A 16,861-nucleotide genomic window follows, 5' to 3' on the forward strand; every position below is an offset into this window, starting at 1 on the left:
AAGAAATCAAAGAAGACCTAAATATATGAAAAGACATCCTGTGTTCATGGATTGGAAAAGTTAATATTCTTTAGATGTCAATACTACGCAAAGATATGTACAGATTCAATGCAATCCCAATCAAAATCTCAATGGCCACTTTTTAAGAAATGAAAAAGTCAACAATCAAATTCATATGGAATTGCAAGAGGCTCTAAATAGCCAAAACAATCTTGAAATGGAAGAACAAAGTTGGAGGACTTACACTTCTCAATTTTGAAACCTACTACAAAATCTACAGTGATTTTTTTTTTTTTTAAGTGTGGTACTGATAGCAGTGGTGGCCCACCTGGAACGGCTGCTGGGAAGATGCTGGCTGCAGGAAAAGAGGCGTGGCCAGGGCTGCAGGTTCCACGGAGAGGGTGGGAGCCAGGAACAGGCCAGAGCCCTGTCCCCTTCCAGGTTGGTGGGGTAGGAGCCCTGCCCTTCCTGGCATAGCTGCAACCGCCCAACCATGGCTGTGGACCCGGGCATCCCTGCACTCTCAGGGGCCCAGGAAGTCCCCCTCTGCCCCTACAGGCTTGGGAGTGCCTCTTCCCCCTGCTTGGCCTCTGCCTACTCCAGGCACCCACTCTGATTTCAAAGCAAAGTTGAGGCCGAGCCCAGGCACTGTCATGACCTGGCCGGGTGTGTGTGCACTTGGGGCAGCACTGACATGCCAGACCCCTGCCACCTCAGCACCCTTCCGCCTCAGCCCCCTCTGAACTTTGGGTGGCCACAAGCACAAGAGTGAGGCCGAAGAGGGGTGCCAAGGGTGGCTCAATGCAGGCCTGCAGGCACTCCTCAGAACAAACAGCTCAGGCACCGTGGATGGCATGATCAATGGCAGCAGGAGGCAGACAGACTCCTGAGCAGAAAGGGGCTGGTCCCCGTGAAGCCCCATCCTCAAGCCAGGGATGGCCCGAAGTTTGAGGGGTGGGCTGTCAGTTCTGGGTGGAGTCCCATCCTGGAGAACTTATGGTTTTTCTGGGCCCACCCATGGCTGCCCATGGACCAATCAGCACACACTTCCCCACTTCTGAAGCCCATAAACACCTCAAGACTCAGCCAGACTCACAGAGACATCGGGGATGACCAGCTGTGGGCAGGAGATACCAATTCAGGTCTCCTGAGAGCTGTTCTGGTGCTCAGTGAAGTTCCTCTCTGCCTTGCTCACCCTCTAGTTGTCCTCGTACTTCATTCTTCCTGGACACAGGACAAGAACTCAGTACCTACCAAATGGTGGGACTGAAAGAGCTGTAACACAACAGGGCTGAAACACGTCCCTCACTCACTACGTTCGTTGTGGACATTGAGAAGGAGAGAAGAGCTACAGCCCTTCTGGGAGCCCAAACCTAGGGGATCCCCAAGCCAGGGCTATGACACCTTCTTTGGGGCTCTGCAGTTCCTGGCATCTCCAAGCTTCTGGGAGCCACCACATTCCCTTCATCCAGGTGAAGGTGCCCACGTGAAAGCCACATGTAGTACATCTGGTCCAGCTGCAGCCTTGTACAGAGCTGGCACCTGTAGCTGCCTGCCCCACTGCAGCAGCTGGCATGCCTGGCTGTGTGCAGTGGCTGGACCCCGCGCTCGCTCCCTCACACACCCCTCGCCACTCTATGCCTAGCTTGTCCTTGGCAGGTGTGGGATCTGGGCTGGTAGCACAAGCTAAGCACAGTCTGCTGGGCCATGTGGGCAGAACAAGCCCAGCGGGCATGAGCAATACTCAGGCAGAAGGCCCCGCTGGCCACAGAGGTTTCCAGCTGGTGAAATGACAACCCAAGGATCCCGTGACAGTATTGGCATAAGAATAAACATATAGACCAATGAAATAGAACAGATAACCCATATATTATATAAACCCTTGCATATACACTCAATTTTCAACAAGAATGCCAAGACCATTTATGGGGAAAAAACAGTCTTTTCAACAAATGATGTTGGGAAAACTAGTATCCATATGCAAAAGAATGAAATTGGATCCTTACCTTATATAATACACAAAAATTAAATCAAAATGGAAAAAAGATATAAACTTAAAGGCTAAAATGATAAAACTCTTAGAGGAATACACAGAGGTAAGTCTTGGTGACCTTGGATTTGGCAATAGACACTTAGATCTGACACCAAAAGCACAAGCAACAAAATAAAAAATAGTTAAATTGGACTTCATCAAAATTACAAACTTTTGCACATCAAAGAACATTATGAAAAAGTGAAAAGACAACTATAGAATGGCAGAAAATATTTTATTTTATTTATTATTATTATACTTTAAGTTTTAGGGTACATGTGCACAATGTGCAGGTTTGTTACATAAGTATACATGTACCATGTTGGTCTGCTGCACCCATTAACTCGTCATTTAGCATTAGGTATATCTCCCAATGCTATCCCTCCCCCCTCCCCCCACCCCACAACAGTCCCCAGATTGTGATGTTCCCCTTCCTGTGTCCATGTGATCTCATTGTTCAATTCCCACCTATGAGTGAGAACATGCAGTGTTTGGTTTTTTGTCCTTGCAATAGTTTGCTGAGAATGATGGTTTCCAGTTTCATCCATGTCCCTACAAAGGACATGAACTCATCATTTTTATGGCTGTGCAGAAAATATTTTGCAAATTATATATCTGATAAAGGTCTAGTGTCCAGAATATATAAAGAATTCTTACAACTCAAGAACAAAAGAAAACAAACCAACTTAAAAATGGGCAAAGGACTTGAATAGACATTTTCCCAAAGAAGACATATGAATGTCCGAGAAACACATGAAAAGATGCTTAGCATAATTAGTTATTAGGAAAATCCAAATCAAACCCTCAATGAGCTTTATATCCACTGTGATGGCTATAATCAAAAAACAAAAAGTGGAACATGTACATTGTTAGTGGAAATTAAAAATGATTGAGCAACTGAGGAAAACAATTTGGTAATTCTTCAAAAAGTTAAACATGGAATTACCACATGACCCCACAATTACACTACTAGATATATACACCAAAATATTGAAAACAGGTACTCCAACAAGTTCATGTACACACATATCCATGGCAGCACAATAGCCGAAAGATGGAAACAGCACAAATGCCCATCAATAGATAAATAAATAACAAGTTGATGTATATACATATAATGGAATATTATTCAGCCATAAAAAGGGATGAAGTATTGATATATGCTACAATGTGGATGAACCTCCAAAACATTATGCTAAGTGTAAGAAGTCAGGCACATAAGATCACATATTGCATGATTCCATTCATATGAAATATCCAGAAGAGATAAACTCATAGAGACAGGACACAAATTAGTGGATTTTGGGGACAATGGGGAGGAAATCATGGGGAGAAACAACTTAACGGGTAAGAGGTTTTACTTTGGAGTGATGGAAATGTTTCAAACTAAGCAAAGGTGGTAGTTGCATAATATCGTGAATACACTAACTGCCGCTAAATTGTTCACTTTAAAATGGTTAATTTTATGCTGTATAAATTTCACCTCAATAAATTATCTTAAAACAGAAAAAGCAAGAGCTAAGGATTTGGGATTGTTGAACCATTGCCTCCTGTGGTGTAGTATATAATACATAACAATTTTTTAATCCACAAAACAATACCTAGTGGCAGGTCAGAGAACTTCCCTGATTTTAAAATAGTGATGAGCATAAACAATATTTTGGGATAGCTGTAAGAACCATAATACAATGAAGGACCTGTAATTTCTACTGGTAGCAAAGTCACAGGTACTGTTAACAGTTGCTTACGTTCACACTAAAAGGAAATGCTGAATTTTAGTTACAGGTTAATGGAAATTAAAATTGAGAAAAAAATTTTTATTTTCCTAGATTATGAGCCTCTAGGCTAGAAACCCTTGTTCTAGGGTGGTAAAAATTGGAAAAAGATGACAGGAACTCACTACAGAAGAAAGGTAACTGCTGTTCCCAACTGGGACTGACCTCTTAAATCAGGGGTCAGGGAACTACAGTCCCCAGGCCAAATCCAGCCCACCAGCTATTTTTTCAAATAACATGTTTTTGGAATACAGCTGTGCCTTCTGATTTACATATTGTCCATGACTACTTTCACACTCTAACAGCACAGTTGAGTAGTGGAAACAGAAACCATATGGCCTACAAACCTAAAATATTTACTATCTGGTTCTTTCAGAAAATACGGTTGCTGATCCCTGCCTTCAAGGAATGCTGGCCAGTTTTCTGGAGACTCCCAGCCTCTCAGCTGAGACCACAGGTAGCTGGTCAGACTGTATACTACAGGAGGTACCCTGTGCACATGAGTAAGTAGCTTTGACATCTAATATGCCTCTAATTGGAAATGGCAAATGTTCACTAATACAAAAAAATTAAAATTAAAAATTTATCTTTCACAAGCCCAAGCAAAACAGAGTAAATGTACTCCAATGTGTCCCTGCCACTAAGTACAACTGTCAAACCTAGACAGAATTCGTGGAGCAACTATTTGAGGACTCTGAAAAGCAAATAGCAGCAGGCAGATGGGGAAGATCAGTATTTGAGGTGTGCATTAGTGCCAACAGAGAGAGATCCAGGAAAAATCTCCTAGTTCTTGATAAAGGAGTGGGAAATATCTCCCAATGCTTAGACAGAGTAGGGAAATTCCTTGTTGTTATTGTTTCTTTTCTCCATTCTCTCACACCCAATACTCTAATTGTGGTGGTGGCCATGACAATAATGGCAGTGGGGCTGCAAAGGAACCTAAAACTCTAAGGAAGGGTGTACTAGAGTTCTTCAGAGACACCGAACCAATAAGAGATAGATAGATAGATAGATAGATAGATAGATAGATAGATGGATGGATAGATAGATAGATAGATAGATAGATAGATAGATAGATAGATAGATAGAGATTTATTATAGGAATTGATTCATGTGGTTATGGAGGCTGTCCTCTGATACATCATCTGCAAGCCGGAGAACCAGAAAAGCCAGAAGTGTAATTCAGTCTGTGTCCTCAGGCCTGAGAACCAGGGGGAACTGATAGTGTAACTCCCAATCTGAGATCCAAAACCTGAGAACCAGGGGGCTTGGGATGAGTTGCTGGTGGTAAGTCCCAGATTCCAACCCAAGAACTAAAAGCTCTGACACTTGGGCTTAGACCTTCTATGATAGGATTAATGTCACTATAAGAGGAAGAAACACCATGTTTCTTCTCCATGTGAGAATACAGCAAGAAGGCAGCCAGAAATACTGCCAGAAATATGGCAAGAGGGCAGTCAAAAGGCAAGACACAGAAGGCCCTCACCAGGACCTGACCATGCTGGCACCCTGGTCTTGGACTTCCAATCCTTTAGAATTATGAGAAGTAAATGTGTTTAGGTCACCCAGTGTATGGCACTTTGTTCTAGCATCCCAAGCTGATGAAGACAAGCCACTTCACCAAAAAGGATATAAAGATTATCAAAAACCACATGAAAACATATTCAGCAGCATCAGTCATTGGTGTAATGCTAAATAAAACCACAATGAGATGCTACACACTTGTTATAATGTCTCCAATAAAAAATACTAACAATACCAAGTGTTGATGAGAATGTGGAGAAATTGGAACCTCATATGGGACAGCCACTCTGAAAAACAGTGTAGCATCTTCTTATAAAGTTAAACATACACTTACGATGTGATCCAGCAATCCCATTTGTAGGCATTTACTCTCGTGAAGTAAAAATTTATATTCACACCAAAATCTGTATAGGAAGGTTTGAATCAGATCTATATTCATAACTGCTAAAAATTGACAACAATCCAAATGTCTTTCAGTGGGTGAATGGATAAACAAACTGTGCCACGTCAATCAATGGAATACTACCTAGCAATTAAAAGGAACAAACAATTGATACATGCAACAATTTGAATGATTTTCAAAGGCATTTTGTTGAGTGAGAGAAGTCAGTTTTAAAAGGTTACATATTGTATAATTTTTAATTATGTGACATTCTTGAACAGCTAAACATTAAAGTAACAGCATAGTTCAGTGGTTGTCAGGGATTGACAGGGAGTCAGGTGTTACATCAATAGAATAGAAGGAGGGAGGTTTTTTGGGTTTTGTTTTTTTAAGTCACGCAAATGTTTGTATTCTGTTTGTTGTGGTAGTGGCAAGAATCTATATATGTATTAAGATTGACATTGCTTCTGAATCCCAAAAAGTCAATTTTATTCTACGTTAATTAAAAAAATAAAATGTTAGTCTCCCTAGAAGTAATGTTAGCAAGATAGCAGAATAAAAGTTTCCAGGGCTCATTCTCTCACAGAAACATCAATGTGAACAACTATTCATGCATGAAAATACCTTCACAAGAACTAAGGAATCCAGATGAGAGATTATAGTACCTAGGTGGAGCATGGAAATAAAAAGAGACATATTGAAGAGAGTAGAAAGGATAGCTTCACCCATGTTACCCCTTCCCCAAACACAGGCAACACAGTGAGGAGACAGATTCTCTCTGAGTCAGGGAAAGAGAGTGAGGTGAGCACCCAATTTCATCATGGACCTTAGCACCCGGCCCACTCCAGTAAATCCCAGCACAGGCTTGCCTCTGCAAGACAAGACTCCAGGCCTACCCCATGACCAAGCCAGCCCCTGCAACTCCAGGTTCCAGACCTGCCCTCACAAATTCAGGCACCAAGCCAGCCCCTGTAGACCCAAGCACCAGGCCAACCCACTGGAGGATTTCAGCAGCAAGCTTGCCAAAACTTCACCAGACAGGCTTCCTAGAATCTCTGGACAGGCTTACTGTTGAAGGAATTTCCCCGCTAAATCCAGTCTGCAAGAATGGAAGGGGTGCCTACTTCTTCAAATACACAGACACCAATGCAAGGCCACAAGGATAAAGAATAATTGGAGAAACATAGCACTGTTAAGGAACTAAATAAGGCACCAGTAACAGACCCTAAAGAAATGCAGATCCACAACTGTCTGATGAAGAATTCAAAATAACTGTCTTAAAGAAGTTCAGTGAGCTGTAAGAGAACACGGATAGACAACTAGACCAAAAAAATCAGGAAAACAATACATGAACAAAATTGGAAATTTTACAAAGAGATATAAACCACAAAAAAGAACCAAACAGAAAATTTTGGAGTTGAACAGCACAATGATTAATCTGAAAAATTCAATAAAGAACTTCAACAGAAGATTCAATTAAGCAGAGGGAAAAAAATCAGTGAGTCTGAAGACAGGTAATTTGAAATTCCCTAGTTAGAGAAACAAAAAGGAAATAGAATGAAAAAAAGTGAAGAAAGTCTACAGGACTTATGGGACACCATGAAGCAAACCAATATGATAATTCACATGATGAGGGTATCACAAGGAGCAGAGAAAGAGAAAAGGGCAGAAAGTTTATTTAAAAAAAAAAACAGAAGAAAAAAACTAATAATAAATTGGAAATAAATGAAATATAGACTAGAAACACAATAGAAAAGATCAATAAAACTGAAAATAGTTTTTAAAAAAATAAACAAAATTGACAAATTTTAGCTAGATTGACTTAAAAAAGAGAGAAGACTTAAAATCAGAAATGAAACCATAAATATTACAACGTATATAATAGAAATATGAAAGATTGTAAGAGACTGCAAAGAACAATTATACCCTAACAGATTGGATAACCTAGAAGAAATGAAGACATTTTTAGAAAAATACAAGCTGCCAAGACTAAATCATAAAGAAATAGAAAAATGAACAGATCAATAATGATTAAAGAAATTGAAACCAAAAACCTCACAACAACAAATCCAGAAATATGTGGTTTCATTGATAAATTCTACCAAATCTTTAAAGAAGAATTAACTTCAGTTCTTCACAAAATCTTCCCAAAAATCGAAGAGGAGGAAACACTTCCAAACTTATTTTATGAGACCAGGATTACCCTAATATTAAAGTCAGACAAAAACACTGTAAGAAAAGAAAACTACAGGTTAATATCCTTGATGAGCAGTAATGCAAAAATCCTCAACAAAATACTAGCAAACTAAATTCAATAGTACAGTAAAAAAGTCATACACCGTGATCAAGTGATACCTCTAGGATTCAAGGATGGTTCAATATACACAAGTTAATAAATGTGTTACACCATATTAATAGAAAGAAAAAAATCACATGATTATCTCCATAGACACAGAAAAAGCACTGGACAAAATTCAACAACCTTTCATTTTAAACACACTTAACAAACTAGGTATAGCAAGAATGTACTTCAACATAGTAAAGGCCATTTATGACAAACCCACAGCTGACATCATACTTAGTGGTGAATAGTTGAAAGCTTTTCCTGTAAGCTCAGAAACAAGAAAAGGATGTCCACTCACATCACTTCTATTCAATACAGTGCTGGAAGTCCTAGACAGAGCAATTAGGCAAGAAAAAGAAATAAAAGGCAGCCAAATTGGAAAGGAAGAAGTAAAATGATCTCTATTTAGAAATGATATGATCTTATATATAGAAAACCCTAAAGACTCCACAGAAAATGTTAGAACTAATAAAAAAACTCAGTAATGTTGTATGATACAAATCAACATAGAAAAATCAGTGACATTTCTATACACTAACAACAAACTATCAAAAAAAGAATTAAGAAAATAATCCCATTTATAATAGCATTAACAATACTTAGAAATAAATTTAACTGAAATGAAAGATCATCACCCCTGAAAACCGTAAAACATTGATGAAATAACAGGAAGATAGCCCATATTCATGAACTGGAAGAATTAATAGTGTTAAAATGTGCATACTTACCCAAAGCATTCTGAAGATTTATTGCAATCTCTATCAAAATTTCAATGCTATTTTTTATTAAAATAGAAAAAACAATTCTAAAATTTGTATGGGACCACAAAAAAAAACTTGAAAAGCCAAAGCAATCTTGAGCAAGAACAAAGCTGGAGGCATCAGACAAAATGTCCTATAAAGTTATGGTAGCCAAAACAGCATAGTATTGTAATAAAAGCATACATACAGATCAATGGAACAGAATAGAGAGCCCAGAAATAAATCCATGAATTTACAGTCAATTAATCTTTGACAAAAGTGCCAGGAATATACAGTGGGGAAAAGAAAGTCTCTTTAACAAATGGTGTTGGAAAAACTGGATATCATAATCAGAAATACTAATTTGCACCCTATCTTATACCATATACAAAAAATCACTCAAAATAAGTTTAATACCTGAAACTATAAGATTCCTAGAAGAAAACAAAAGAAAAGACATTGGTCTGGATGGTGACTTTGAGCACAGGCAACAAAAGTAAAAATAAACAAATGAAATGACATCAAACTGAAAAGCTTCTGTGCAGCAAAGAAAACAATTCCTAAAGTAAAGAGACAACTTGTGGAATGGGACAAAATATTTGCAAATCATATATCTGACAAGGGGTTAATATAAAAAATATATAAGGAACTCAAACAACTCAATAGCAAGAAAACAAACAGACATTTCTCTGAAGAAAACATACAAATAACCAACAGGTATATCAAAAAATGCTAAATCGTTGGTCACCAGGGAAATACAAATCAAGACCACAAAGAGATAACACTTCATACCGTTAAAATGGCTATTGTGAAAAAGACAAAAGCGAAGTGTTGATGAGGATGTGGAGAAAAAGGAACCCTCATGCACTGTTGGAGGAAATGTGCATTGGTACAGCCACTATGGAGAACTCTACGGTGGTTCCTTAATAAATTGAAAACAGAACTACTATATGATCCAGCAATCCCACTTCTGGGCATATATCCACAGGAAATGAACTCAGTATCTCAAAGAGTTATCTGCAATGTTCCTTGCAACATTATGTACAACAGCCAAGATATGAAACCAACCTAAGTATCCACTGATGGAAAAATGAATTTTAAAAACTGTGGGGTAATTAATTATAGATATATCTCTATCTATGCCTCTCTCTCTTTTTCTCCCTCCCTCTCTCTCTCTCTCTCTATCTCTTTCTCTCTCTCTCTCTTTCTCTCTCTCTCTCACACACACACACACACACACACACATATACACATACACACATACTGGAATATTATTCAGCCTTTAAATAGAGGAAAAATCTGCCATTTGTGACAACAAAGGTTAAACTGGAGGACATTATGCTAAGTGCAGCCAGTTAGACACAGAAAGGCAAGTTTTGGATGATGTCACTTAGATGTAGAATCTTAAAAAGTTAAACTCATAAAAGCAGAGTAGAAAATTGGTTACCAGGAGCTGGAGAGTCGGGGGATGGCGAGATGTTTGTCAAAGGTTGCAAAGTTCAGTTATGCAGGATGAATGAGGACTAGAGATCTATTGCACAGCATGCAAACTATAATTAATGTATTGTAGACTTGAAATTTATTAAGATAACAGATCTAAATGTTCCTATCATAAAAAATAAAACTGGTAACTCTGGGAGATGATGGACTGTGGTAATCACTTCACAATGTATATGTACATCAACACATTACATTGTACATCATAAATACGTACAATTTTTATTTGTCAATTTTACCTCAGTAAATTATGGGAAAAACAAAGTTTTTAAATTTACCTTTCAAAATTCACAAAATGAGTAAAACAGAAATTTGAATATTTTAAATTTCAAGTTTTTTTTAAGTTAATAGCATTCATACTTCTCAAGTTATTGAAGATTAAAACTCTACTAACATCCGGGCGTGGTGGCTCATGCCTGTAATCCCAGTACTTTGGGAGGCTGAGGCAGGTGGATCACCTGAGTTTGAGACCAGCCTGGACAACGTGGTGAAACCCCACCTCTACTAAAAATACAAAAAATAGCCAGGTGTGGTGGGGCATGCCTGTAATCCCAGCTACTCAAGAGGTTGAGGCAGGAGAATCACTTGAACCCAGGAGGCAGAGGTTGCAGTAAGCCAAGATTGCACCACTGCACTCCAGCCTGGGCGACAGAGTGAGACTCCATCTCAAAACAAACAAACAAACAAACAAACAAACAAACAACTCCACTAAGACTTTTGGGACACCCTGTACCTACCTGACCTGCCTTTCCATCCTTAATGCTCTTCTGTGCTCCCCAGCCCCACTTCAATTGCGTACTGGACAAAGTCATGACTGCCAAGTAGGGAACCCCAGGATCTCCAGGATCTGGCATCTAACCACATCTCCAACCCTACCTCCTAGAACTCTTTGCCTCTACTCTCCCTCCACTGCCATTGGAGCTCCACAGATTCTGAGCTGCTTATTGAATCTGCATCTTTGCCAGTGCTATGCTTTTTAACAAAACGCAGGCTCCCTGTTCCTTCCATCCTCTTCTTTGCAAGTTTCAACTCAGATATCTCTTCCTTCAAATGAGCCTTCCCTAAAAAACAATGTTCCCTACCCTTCCAGCTGTGCTCCCTCAGGATCCTGTGCACGTGTCTGTCCTGGGCTTAACTCACAATGTCACTGCCCTATGATTCTGTCTTTATGAGAAAGTTTATCCTTCTCCACTGTGAGATTTCAAGAAACGGGCTCAGAAGTGAGAGAATAAGTGAAGGAGGAAAAAAAAAAAAAGACTCATGAATTTAAGAAGCAAACATCAAGGGTCTTAGCAATTGCTATTATTTGTGTCTTATAATTGGCTTGACCAACTGAGTAGCTGGTCACCATTCTTCCATTTATTAGTTGTGACATTGGGAAAACCCTTTTACTTCTCAGTGTGTTTCTTGTCTCTCAAATAACAAAACATTCAACCCCTGTTGGCATGGTAAATTTGGATCTGCAATCAAATGAAATTAAGGATGTGAATATGCTTTCACATCTAAGATCTACACTTGCAAGACGTTTTTATTGCAAGCTTCTGAATCACAGTATAAAAACATGAAATTTGGAAACAGAAAAGGCTAGGAGATAACAAAGTTGAAATACTTCATTTTCAGTGGCAAATACATGGGATCGACCTAAATGCCCATCAGTGTTAGGCTAGATAAAGAAAATGTGGTACATATACACCATGGAATACTATGCAGCCATAAAAAAGAACTAGATCATGTCCTTTTCAGAAATGTAGATTTCTGAAATCTGGAGCTGGAGGCCATTTTCCTTAGCAACCTCATGCAGGAACAGAAAACCAAATACCACGTGTTCTCACTTATAAGTAGGAGGTAAATGATGAGAACACATGGATACATAGAAGGGAACAACACACACTGGGGGCTACCTGAGGGTGGAGGGTTGGGGGAGGGAGAGGATCAGGAAAAATAACTAATGGGTAGTAGGCTTAACACCTGAATGATAAAATAATCTGTACAACAAACTCCCATGACACAAAGTTTACCTACGTAACAAACCTGCACAGGTACCCTAAACTTAAAAAGCCAAAAGAAATCCTTCATTTTATTGATAAGGAAATGAAATATGAGTGAAAAGAGACTTATCCAAGATCACGCAATGAGGCAGATTTAGAGCTTTCTCAAACCTGGGGCTACTGGCTCTTTCCAAAACCTCATTCTTATTTTCTATCTTATTTTTCTTCTTTCTTTCTTTTTTTACTTTCTTATTCTTTCTTCAGCACAGCCCTTCAGCTCTTTCTTTCCCCCAAATAGAAGAATCACTCTTTTTCCCACCAAATAGAAGAATGGCTGTAGTTAAGTGCCGTTGATCTTTGTTGACTGAAAATCTAACTTTGTGCATGCCCACACCATGTCCCCAGCTGCCGTGTACTTGTTAGCATGGATACTTAATGGGCCAAGAGGTACACAGGAAGCCCCTGAAAGTATTTACTCCAACCAGACCCAGGGAAAAATGAAACTGGGTTGTCTTTTAGGGATATTGTCTTTCAGGGACTAAGTTACCATGGCAAGCAGAGATCTACTGCCTTGGCTTACAAACTGTTCCCCTGTGAGGTCTTCCACAGGCAAATTGCTCTATAAAACTATGTTGTTTAATTTTGAGTAAAGGGATAGAAAGGTTCCCTGCGAGAAAATGCCAGGGAAAGAAAGAAACCCAAAATTGAGTTTTCCAAAAGACTAGATTTAAATCTCCTTAGAACACTGTTACTTCTTCGTTGCTCAAAGAGTGTCTTTGTAAGTCAGGTCAGCGGCGGCTGTCGCACGCTGTGGGGGAAGATGTGTGGCATTTCATCAGAGGGGCAGCTCAAGCAGCAGACTCAGATCAGGAAATTAGAAATGTTTCCCTGCCTGCCCAAGAAAGGCTAGATTCACAGTTTTGGTTCAGACGTGTCCCAGAATTTTAGCCAACCATGGAAGTCTTTGGAGCTGAAAATCAAGCTGTCAAAATGCCTTTTCTAAGCATCTGCTGTGTCTAGTCCTGTGTCAGATGATGACAGCGATGTTATCATCTCCACTCACATGCTTTCCTGTGCCAGTCATCCCACTGCACACTTTGCGTACATTTGCTAATATTATAATGACCCTTTGAGATAAGTATTATTATTCTCATTTTTCATACAAAGAAAGTTAGCATCCTCAAACCAAACAACTTGCAATCGTTCAATATATGGTCTTTTGTACCTGGCTTCTTTCAATCAGAATGTTTTCACTGTTGTAGCATGTATCAGTAGTTCATTCCTTCTTATTGCCAAATAATATTCAATTGTGTAACCCATTTTTAAAATCTATTCATCAGTTGGGGAACACATGGGTTGTTTCTACTTTTTGGCTATCATAGTTAATTCTGCTAGGAATATTCATGTACAGTTTTTGTATGGACATATGTTTTTATGTATCTTAAGCACATGACTAGGAGTGGAATCACTGGGCCACATGGAAATTCTATAACATTTTCAGGAACTTTCAAACATATTTCCAAAGTGGTTGTACCATTTTACAATCTCACCAGCAATATATTAGCGTTTTAAGTTTTTCACGTCTTTGCTAATATTTGTTATTGTCTGATTCGTTGATAATAGCCATTCCAGAGGATATAAAGTGATATCTCATTGTAATTTTGTTTGTTTGTTTAGAGACAGTGTCTCACTCTGTTGCCCAGGCTAGAGTATAGTGGAGCAATCATAGCTCACTGTAACCTCAAACTCCTGGGCCCAAGCAATCCTCCCACCTCAGCCTCCCAAGTAGCTAGGACTACAGGCATATGCCACCATGCCTAGCTAATTTTTTAATTTTTTGTAGAGATAGGGTCTCACTATGTGCCCAGGGTAACCTCAAGCTCCTGGTGTCAAGTGATCCATCCACTTCAACCTCCCAAAATGCTAGGATTACAGGTGTAAGCCACTGTGCCTGGCCAATTTGAACATTTTTAAATGTTCTCATTGATCAGTTAAATTTCTTCTTTGGGGAATGTCTATTCAAATCCTTTGCCCATTTTAAAATTGGGTTATTTGTATTTTTGTTGTTAAGATAACTCTTAAATTTTATTTTATTTATTTTTTGAGATGGAGTCTCACTCTGTTGCCCAGGCTGGAGTGCAGTAGCATGATATCAGCTCACTGAAACCCCCACCTCCTGGGTTCAAGCGATTCTCCTGCCTCAACCTCCCGAGTAGCTGGGCTTACAGGTGCATGCCACCACTCCTGGCTAATTTTTGTATTTTAGTTGAGACAGGGTTTCACCATGTTGGCCAGGCTGGTCTTGAACTCCTGACCTCAAGTGATCTGCATGCCTCAGCCTCCAAAGTGCTGGGATTACAGGCGTGAGCCACCGTGCCCAGCCTGTTAAGATAACTCTTGAGAAGTCTTACATATTTTGGATATAGACCCTTTATTATATGTATAATTTGCAAATATTCTTTTCTCCATTCTGTAGGTAAATCCACAGAGACAGAAAGTACTAATGAGTTTCAGGAGGTAGGAGGGAAAGAGGAGTGTCTGCTAATGGGTATAGGGCTTCTTTTAGTACTGATAAAAAAATTTCTAAAATTAGTGGTGAAGTTTGCACAACTCTTTAAATATATTTTTAAAACATAGAATTGTGTACTTTAAGATGGTAAATTTTGTGGTGTGTGAGTTATATCTGCATAAAGTTGTTACTTTTTTTTTAATTGAACAGCTTGGAAGTGGTAGGACTTGGACTGGAATTTAAGTCTACCAAACTCTAAAGTCTAACTATGTTACACAGCCATGGGGAGAGGGAACAATGTTGGACAGAAAAAGTACAGAGAAGAAGAGGTGGAATACACAGACATCAAGCTACTCACAAAACTAATTGTGGAGATGGATCTAGATGATGCACTGCATTTACATAAATACCCTCCTTCCTGAATGACAGGAAGGATTATTTTTAATAAAAATAAATTTAATGTAATTTAGGTAATGTCAGAAAGGTAGGAAGCACTCAACAAAGAAAAGCCCAGGACTAGAAGCCTTCATGAGTGAATTCTGCCAAACACTTAAAGTAAAATTAACACCAACATTTATTAAATGCTTCAGAAAAATAGGAGAAGAAACACACCTAACCTCATATTATGAGGCCAGCATCATCCTGATACTAAAGCCAGAAAAAGGCAACACAAGAAAAGAGACTACAGGCCAATATCCTTGATGAACACACATGCAAAAATCTTCAATAAAATACTAGCAAACTGAATTCAACAGCACATTAAAAGGATCATACACCATGATGGGGTGGAATTTATCCTTGAGATTCAACCATGGTTTGATGTACAAAAATCAATCATTGTGATACAACAGATACTACATTAACAGAATGAAAGACAAAAACCACATGATTATTTCAATAGATGCAGGAAAAGTATTTTGACAAATTCAATATCCTTTCATGATAAAAGAAACTCTCAACAGAATAGGTATAGAAATAACTTATTTCTTCACAATAAAGGCATATATGAAAAACCTACCTCTAGCATCATAATCAATGGAGAAAGACTAAAAGCTTTTCCTCTAAGATCCAGAACAAGGCAAGGGTGCCCAGTCTTGCCACTGCTATTCAACATAGTACTGGAAGTCCTAGACAGAGTAATCAGACAAGAAAAAGAAATTAAAAGTATCCAAATTGGAAAGGAAGAAGTAAACTTATCTCTGTTTCCAGACGGTATGATCATATATGTAGAAAATCCTAAAGATTCACTAAAACAAAAGTTGTTAGAACTAATAAACAAATTCAATGAAGGATTTGCAGGATACAAAATCAACATACAAAATCAGTGGTATTTTTATACACCAACAAACTATCTGAAAGGAAATTAAGAAAACAATTCCATTTATTAATACATTAGCAATGGCAGCAGCAACAAATAAAATATTTGGGAATTAAGCAAAGAGATGAAAGACCTATATACCAAAAATTATAAAACATTGATGAAGGAAATCTAAAAAGACACAAATAAAGGAATAGATATCCCATGTTCATGAATTGGAAGAATTAATATTGTCAAAATCTTCTTACTACCCAAAGTGATATACAGATTTAATGCAATCCCTATCAAAATCCCAATGGTATGTTTTACAGAAATAGAAAAAAAAAATCTTAATATGACACCACAAAAAGCCCTAAATAGTCAAAGCAATCTTGAGTAAGAAAAATAAAATTGAAGGCATCACACCACCTAATTTCAAAATATACTACAAAGCTATAGTAATCAAAAGAGTTTAGTACTGGCATAAAAACACATAGACCAATGGAACAGAATAGAGAACCCAGAAATAAACCCACATATATATGATTAATTGACCTTTGTCAGGAGTGTCAATAACACAAAACAGAAAAGAACAGTCTTTTCAACAAATGGTGATTTTTAAAAATCTGGATATCCACATGCAAGAAAAAAATTTAATTAGACCCCTATTTCACACCATATACAAAAATTAACTCAAAATGGATTAAAGACTTAAATGTAAACTTGAAACTGTAAACCTCCTAGAAGAAAACATAGGAAAAACCAATCTTGAC

This window comes from Gorilla gorilla, chromosome 21 (assembly GCF_029281585.2).
Source record: "Gorilla gorilla gorilla isolate KB3781 chromosome 21, NHGRI_mGorGor1-v2.1_pri, whole genome shotgun sequence".
Lineage (NCBI taxonomy): Eukaryota > Metazoa > Chordata > Mammalia > Primates > Hominidae > Gorilla > Gorilla gorilla.